The sequence below is a fragment of the Amblyraja radiata genome, chromosome 11, assembly GCF_010909765.2.
Source record: "Amblyraja radiata isolate CabotCenter1 chromosome 11, sAmbRad1.1.pri, whole genome shotgun sequence".
NCBI classification, from domain to species: Eukaryota; Metazoa; Chordata; class Chondrichthyes; order Rajiformes; family Rajidae; genus Amblyraja; species Amblyraja radiata.
In genome coordinates this window covers 14,354,357-14,362,572 of record NC_045966.1, presented here as the reverse complement: position 1 = coordinate 14,362,572, position 8,216 = coordinate 14,354,357, and positions in this window count along the sequence as shown.

The following is an 8,216-nucleotide window of genomic DNA, read 5'->3' as shown; positions in this document are numbered from 1 at the left end:
CTCCGGCAACCACCTGCAACCTCCGGGAACCGCACGGAAACCTTGGGTGGGGCGCAAAGTCTCCAGAGGTTACCGTTCAGGTTACTAAGTGGGACAGGGGCATTATAGTGTGCAGGGATTGCTGGTTGGTGGGGACTTGGTGGGCCAAAGGGCCTGTTTATGCCCTGCATCTCTACGACTAAAAACATAGAAGATAATTACTTAAACATTAATCTGAGATTGTTATAGTCTGTAACTTCTTTGGTTTGATAAGATGAATTAATTGTCAAAGACTGCATTTATAAATGAATGACAAATAATGTTATAGACAAGAACGGAGACGGGTTACGTAGGCGCCACAAATTCATACTGAAGTGTTAATGATTGTTACTTCAGTGTGACATCTTAACAATCAATATTAACTGAGCTTGCACATGTATCAATAGCGAAACACCTGCCAAGTTCAATATTTCTGAGAGCCTTGATAATATGGTTGAATGAAGATCAACAAATTAAAAAGATTGTCTCTCTTTATTTTCTCAGCAATGCTGGTTAAACAGAAACTGTACTGTGGAAGATGGAAATCTGAAACAAAACAGTGGAAACTGCTGAACTCAGTCAGGCAGCGTCTGGGGAAAAGCACACCGTTAAACACCTGGAGATAGTACATATGAATAACATTTAAAATGAAATGGGCAAGGAAAAACATAGACAGGAAGATTAATGCACAGAAAAAGAATTAGAATGATTTGGTAGTGGTTGGGGTGGGTACAGAACAGAATGATCTCGCAGTCAAAATGTGCAGGAAGGAACCGCAGATGATGGTTTATACTGAAGATAGACACAAAAAGCTGGAGTGACTCAGTGGGTCAGGCAGCATATCTGGAGAAAAGGAATCGGTGATGTTTCGGGAAAAAGTCACCGTATTCCTTCGCGCCAGAGATGCTCCCTGACCCACTGACTCACTCCGGCTTTTTGTGCCTGTCTATAATTAAATAGCGGGTGTAATATTATCAGATGACAAAAATGAGTCATGATGAGAGAAATCAAAGATAAAATATTTCATAACAGGCACACAGAGAGGGTGAACAAATAGCAATAGTGGGTGATAGTGTTCAGAATGCAACTTGGAACTGTGAAGGTGATTGAATCTTTTCGGATGTGGATGAGAAGTTACAAAGTATATCCAAATGCCCTGTTTGGGTAAACTGTCCGCCTGATTTGTCTGAGGCACAACTCTTTTCACAGGTCACTGATAACTAGAGTTTGAAAAGCAAAAGATAGATAGATAGATAGATAGATAGATAGATAGATAGATAGATAGATAGATAGATAGATAGATAGATAGATAGATAGATAGATAGATAGATAGATAGATAGATAGATAGATAGATAGATAGATAGATAGATAGATAGATAGATAGGTAGATATAATTTAATTGCCACACAACCCTGTGTGTGTGTGTAGGATAGTGTTATGCCCCTGTCCCAATAACTCCAAAAATGAGGAGGAGAAGAGGAGGAGAAGAGGAGAGGAGAGGAGAGGAGAGGAGAGGAGAGGAGAGGAGAGGAGAGGAGAGGAGAGGAGAGGAGAGGAGAGGAGAGGAGAGGAGAGGAGAGGAGAGGAGAGGAGAGGAGAGGAGAGGAGAGGAGAGGAGAGGAGAGGAGAGGAGAGGAGAGGAGAGGAGAGGAGAGGAGAGGAGAGGAGAAGAGAAGAAGAAGAGAGGAGGGGAGGGGAGAGGAGAGGGGAGGACTGATTGCATTTCAAATTCAGATAGGAAATAATGTGTGCCTTCTGTGGTTGCATGTTCTCAAGGAGAAGGGACGGATGAAAATGGTGAGGAGTGGTGGAATGATCCAGGTGGTTTTGAGAGAGGACAGATGAGAAACTGAAGTGTTGCACTCATTCTTGTCAGCGACCCTCTACATATACTTTAATTTCAGAACACAAGTTTCATCTCTGACACTGGCTTTCTCAATCACCTCCGTCCAGGTCAGCTCCATGATTATAAGCAGTAACCCCCTCCTTTCCCTCATCTCTTTCTTCCACCAGAAGCTACTGTATTTAAAAGTGGCACAATGGCGCAGCGGTAGAGTTGCTGCCTTACCCGAGACCCCGAGTTCAATCCTGACTACGGGTGCTGTCTGTACGGAGTTTCCACGTTCTTCCTATGACCGCGTGGGTTTTCTCCGTGTGCTCCGGTTTCCTCCCACATTCCAAAGACAAACAAGTTTGTAGGTTAATTGGCTTTGGCAAGTAGTAAAATTGTCCCTAGTGTGTGTAGGTTTGTGTACGGGGTGATTGCTGATTGATGTGGACTCGGTGGGCTGAAGGGCCTGTTTCTGCGCTGTTTCTCTAAAGACTATAAGTCTAAAGTCTAACGATCAATGAATGACCTCTATCCCTACAATCCCTCTTGCCACGTTCCGACACTGAAGTCAAGCAGCAGGAAATGCAGGCTAACTTTAAGAGTTTGCAGTTTAATTCCCACCTTAACAAGTTCTCAGGCAGCCAGTCTGAAATTATGCTGAGAAATTGGGCATATTGCCTGTTTCCTGAAACACTCTGGTGGGCACCGTGTCAATCACATTGAAATGAATCTCAGGCTGTTGCTGCAGTCAGAACCCAAACACTTCACAGCGGGTCGCATCTCACATTCAGCCTGAGGCAAGCACTGCCACACATCCATGTACTTCAAGGAATTTAGCTTGAAAGGTTTTGATAGAATAAACAAGCATAAACTGTTTCGAATGGCAGACTTGAAAGTAAATAGCAAAGAAGGAGGGGAGACATGTGGGGAGAGAAAACTATGCAGTATGTTTGTATCATCTGTGACACGCTACCTGAATAGGTGGTGGAAGCAGATTCAATAACGTTCAGGAGAGAATGGAAGAAATACTTGTTGATAACATTTCAGAGCATGGGGAGATTACAGGGAGAGGGGGACTAACAGATTTCCCAGAGGAAACATAGACTTCTTTCTGAGCTGTTTCATTGTCTGAACATCTTACACAATCAACAAATGCACAGTCGCAGCAGGAAGCTTTCCCTGTCAGGAGCATGTATTCGTAAAACACAGACAAGCATTCCTCCCACTCCATTCCTCGTTCCCCCAACGCCTTTCGGCTCCTTATCATTTAATAATTTCATGGACGGAAATTGCAGATCGTGCCTGGAATTTTTGAATGCATACACTCAGCAGGCACAGCCTATCAAGAGCAGATACTCTAAATACTTTTTTTTTTAAATAGGTCCTCGGTTCTGAAGACAAACAGGAAAGATAACCAAGTTGAGTATTGATTGCTTAAATAATTTTAAATTAAATTGATCTGGGGAATCCTAACTTTTTCAAACTCTTTGTCAAGGTCATTTCTATCTGTGTGTTACCAATTAATTCTTCATTTTTTTAAACTGAGTTGGACTTTATTTCCTATTGTGAGATTATGTGTGAAAATATTATGCAATTGAGCTTTTTCATGTTTTGTTCATATAATTACTCTCAACAGGTCAAAGCAAGACATTCAAATGGTGAAACAAGAGTCTTGTTTCAATAAATTGTTACAAGGGTAGGAATAAAATGTTTCAAGGGTAGGAATAAAAACTTGGTTCAAATCGAATTGAAATGGTGAAGTAATTTTCCCTGTCGCCACATAAGTTGAAAGGTTATCACTTGGGGTTAGCAGTGTCTGTATATAGGGTTGCGGCACATGTATATGCAAATATAACTTTAATGTTGGCCAGGTTAATACTAACTTATTAACTTGTGCCACTCGGTTAATTTAGTGTCATTGTATGGCCAGGGTGAGTAACTACAGGACCTCCCGCTCCATAATATTTCCATCTCCACCCAAAACCTCACCCATTCCTTCTATCCAGAGATGCTGCCTGTCCCGTTGAGTTACTCCAGCATTTTGTGTCTATCTTCGGTGTAAACCAGCATCTGCAGTTCCTTCCTACACATTGACGTCACTGGTCCAGTTAAGCTTCCGGTCAACGTTTCCACGAATTTCTAGGTAATTAATTTCGCGGAGAGTCTTGCAAAAATTGAAGACATTGGAAACTGCAGATGCTGGAATCTCGAGCAAAAAACAAAGTGCTGGAGGAACTCCGGGGAGTTCGTGGTCCCGTTGACTAGAAGCTTAACTGGACCAGTGACGCCAATGGGGATGTGGTCAATGAAATGGTCAATCTGATCTGAAACGTCGTGTGTCCATTTCCCTCCACCGATGCTGCCTGCCTGCTGAGTTGCTGCAGCATTTGGTTTTTTGGCTTGCATGTGTTGGCACTGGCTGACATTTACATAGAAACATAGAAAATAGGTGCAGGAGTAGGCCATTCGGCCCTTCGAGCCTGCACCGCCATTCAATATGATCATGGCTGATCATCCAACTCAGTATCCTGTACCTGCCTTCTCTCCATACCCCCTGATCCCTTTAGCCACAAGGGCCACATCTAACTCCCTCTTAAATATAGCCAATGAACTGGCCTCAACTACCTTCTGTGGCAGAGAATGCCACAGATTCACCACTCTCTGTGTGAAAAATGTTTTTCTCATCTCGGTCCTAAAAGATTTCCCCCTTATCCTTAAACTGTGACCCCTTGTTCTGGACTTCCCCAACATCGGAAACAATCTTCCTGCATCTAGCCTGTCCAACCCCTTAAGAATTTTGTAAGTTTCTATAAGAAATTTGTTGTGTGAGTGTCAATAAATTGCTGGACTCATGCTGTGGAAGTTAATTACACTTGCCTGGAGAAAGTTAGTCTTCTATTTACAAGTATTAGAATCACATTTATCCTTGTGTTGCTGATCAGCATGGTTCCTGCTCCAGTGTCTCCATTTTTTAAGTTCTCAGCCTTCCTTTCAAGCCTATCCATTAGTACACTCACCCTCACTGGTTGACCTCCTCCAATGTTTCCAAATCCTCCCAGTTCTTGTATCTTGGACATCATGATTTTATTCCTTACCATTGATGACCAAGGCACAGCTGAGACCCTGAGAATATGAACTTCCTTCACAAATCTCCCCATTTCTTACTTCTTCCCATTAACTTCCTTAAATCTTACCTTTTTAGTCTCTGTCTCAACACCTGAGAATTGGGGCAGAACAGTGGTGCAGTGGAAGAGTCGCTGCCTCACAGCGCCAGACATCCGGGTTCAATCCTGACTACGGGTGCTGTCTGTGTGGAGTTTGTACACTCTCCCTGTGACAGCGAGGGTTTTCTCCAGGTGCTCCAGTTCAAGTTCAAGTGAGTTTATTGTCATGTGTCCCTGTATAGGACAATGAAATTCTTGCTTTGCTTCAGCACACAGAACATAGTAGGCATTTACTACAAAACAGATCAGTGTGTCCATATACCATGATATAAATATATACACACATGAATAAATAAACTGATAAAGTGCAAATAACAGAAAATGGTTATTAATAATCAGAGTTTTGTCCGAGCCAGGTTTAATAGCCTGATGGCTGTGGGGAAGTAGCTATTCCTGAACCTGGTTGTTGCAGTCTTCAGGCTCCTGTACCTTCTACCTGAAGGTAGCAGGGAGATGAATGTGTGGCCAGGATGGTGTGGGTCTTTGATGATACTGCCAGCCTTTTTGAGGCAGCGACTGCGATAATCCCCTCGATGGAAGGAAGGTCAGAGCCGATGATGGACTGGGCAGTGTTTACTACTTTTTGTAGTCTTTTCCTCTCCAGGGCGCTCAAATTGCCGAACCAAGCCACGATGCAACCGGTCAGCATGCTCTCTACTGTGCACCTGTAGAAGTTAGAGAGTCCTCCTTGACAAACCGACTCTCCGTAATCTTCTCAGGAAGTAGAGGCGCTGATGAGCTTTCTTGGTAATTGCATTAGTGTTCTCGGACCAGGAAAGATCTTCAGAGATGTGCACGCCCAGGAATTTGAAGCTCTTGACCCTTTCAGCCATCGACCCGTTGATATAAATGGGGCTGTGGGTCCCCCTCCTACTCCTTCCAAAGTCCACAATCAATTCCTTGGTTTTGCTGGTGTTGAGGGCCAGGTTATTGCGCTGGCACCATATGGACAGTTGCTCGATCTCTCTTCTATATTCTGACTCATCCCCATCAGTGATACGCCCCACAATAGTGGTGTCGTCAGTGAACTTGATGATGGAGTTCGCACTGTGATTGGCTACGCAGTCATGGGTATAGAGTGAGTGGTTTTGGCGGCACGACTCACCCGTTGCAGCGGCCCCTACAGCCTGTCTGTCTTTTTAAAAAATTTTTTGTCTAGTTAAATGTAGTGTTTGGTGTTTTTTAATACTAGTTTTAAATGTGTATATGTGGGGGGCGGGGGGGGGAGGGGGAAACTAATTAAAATCTCTTCCCTGTCTGGGAGACCCGACCTTTTCCCTGTCGGGTCTCCGTTGTCGTTGGGGCCTAGCACCGTGGAGCGGCCTCCAACCTGAACGACCCGGGGGCTCAGGAGACTGCGGAGACTGCAGAGCTGCGGACTACTCACCATCGTGCGGCTGGCCGGCCTCGGATCATGGGGAGCGGTGGTGACTCGCTGCTACGACTCGACTCCTGGGGCTCGGAGGCTCCAGCAACGCAGCCGCAGGTCCGGTGGACTGGGACATCGGGAGCTCACGGGTCCGGGGGGAGAGAGAGACCGCTTCCCGGAGCTCCCGCAACGCGACCTCTCCAGCCCGTGTCGCGGGGTTGGAACGACCCGGAGCGGGGTCATACATCGCCCAGCGCGGCTTCATGGCCGTGGGACTCACCATCGCCCGTGGGGGTTCCAACCTTGTACTTTCAGACCGGGAGCGGGGCCGTAAATCGCCCCGCGCGGCCTAAAAAGGGGAGGAGCCATCTTGGTGAACGGCTGCTAGCCAGCAGCCGTCGGTTTTAAATTCGTTTTTTTTATAGTTTTTAGTGAGTCCTGTTTTTTGTTTGTGGGGGATATGGTCTTTTAATGTGGGGGGTAGGTGTAAACTTTATTTCTTGGTCCCTACCTGATCGGTGTGGCAGCCTTTTCTCCGGGCTGCCCGTCGACCCGTCCTCGTGGCCAAAAATCTTATAAGATCTTTGCTCGTGGCCTACCAGCGGGCTTGGAGCGCCGTTTCCTGGCGGGGACCGCCCAGCACCTCGGCCTCGGCGGCGGCACAGTGTTGGAGCGCTGGAGCGGAGTGGAGCGGAGCGGGCGATGCCTTGCCTGGGTCGCCGCGCTGGAGCTCTGGCGAGCTGGACCGCCGAGAGCAACATCTCCGGGCTGCGGGTCTGCGGAGCGGAGAGGCGGCGGTGCGGAGAGGTGGCGGTGCGAATAGGCGGCGGTGCGGAGAGGCGGCAGTGCGGAGAGGCGGCGCCGACTTTATCATCTGGAGCCTGGGAGCTCCAAACCGGAGCGGCCTTGTCAGCTTCGGCAGCCGCGGGCTCCAACCAGGAAGCGGCCGTTCCAGGTGGCCCAGCCGCCGAAAGGACTCTCCCGACGCCGGGGCAAGACCACCCGGTGAGAACGGCCAGGGACATCGGGCCTCCGTAGAGGCAATTGCGGTGGCCTCAATTAGGCCTGACTTTGGGGTGAACATGGGGTGGGGACTGGACATTGTGCCTTCCTCCACAGTGCTATCCACTGTGGGGGGATGATTTTTTTGTCTAATTGTAGTCCTGTAGTCCTGTAGGTCTGTGTCCAAGATGGCTGCCGTGAAGAGAGAGTGGACGCTGGCGCGCTTTGGCTGCCGCTGCTCTCTCTTCACACTGTGTTTTTGATTTTCTGTTTTTGGATTGAATTCTGTTTTTAATTTGTGTCTCTGTGATGTCTTTATTACTTGTTATATTCCGATTATATGTTTTTATTCCGATTACTATGTAAGGTGTCCTTGAGATGTCTGAAAGGCGCCCATTAAATAAAATTTATTATTATTATTATTATTAAAATGGCCGTGGGACTTATCATCACCCGCCTGGGGCTTGGACATCGGGAGAGAAATTGAGAGCAGGGGAGAGAAAAGACTTTGCCTTCCATCACAGTGGGTTCACTGTGATGGATGTTTGTGTGAATTTAATTGTGTGTATGTCTGTAGGACATTGTCTTTGTTTGTATGGCTGTGTAAACAAAATTTCGTTTGAGTCTCACTGAGGCTCAAATGACAATAAATTTGTATTGTATTGTATTGTAGTACAACAGGGGGCTGAGCACGCAGCCTTGAGGTGCTCCCGTGCTGATTGTTATCGAGGCTGACACATTTCCACCAATACGAACAGACTGTGGTCTGTG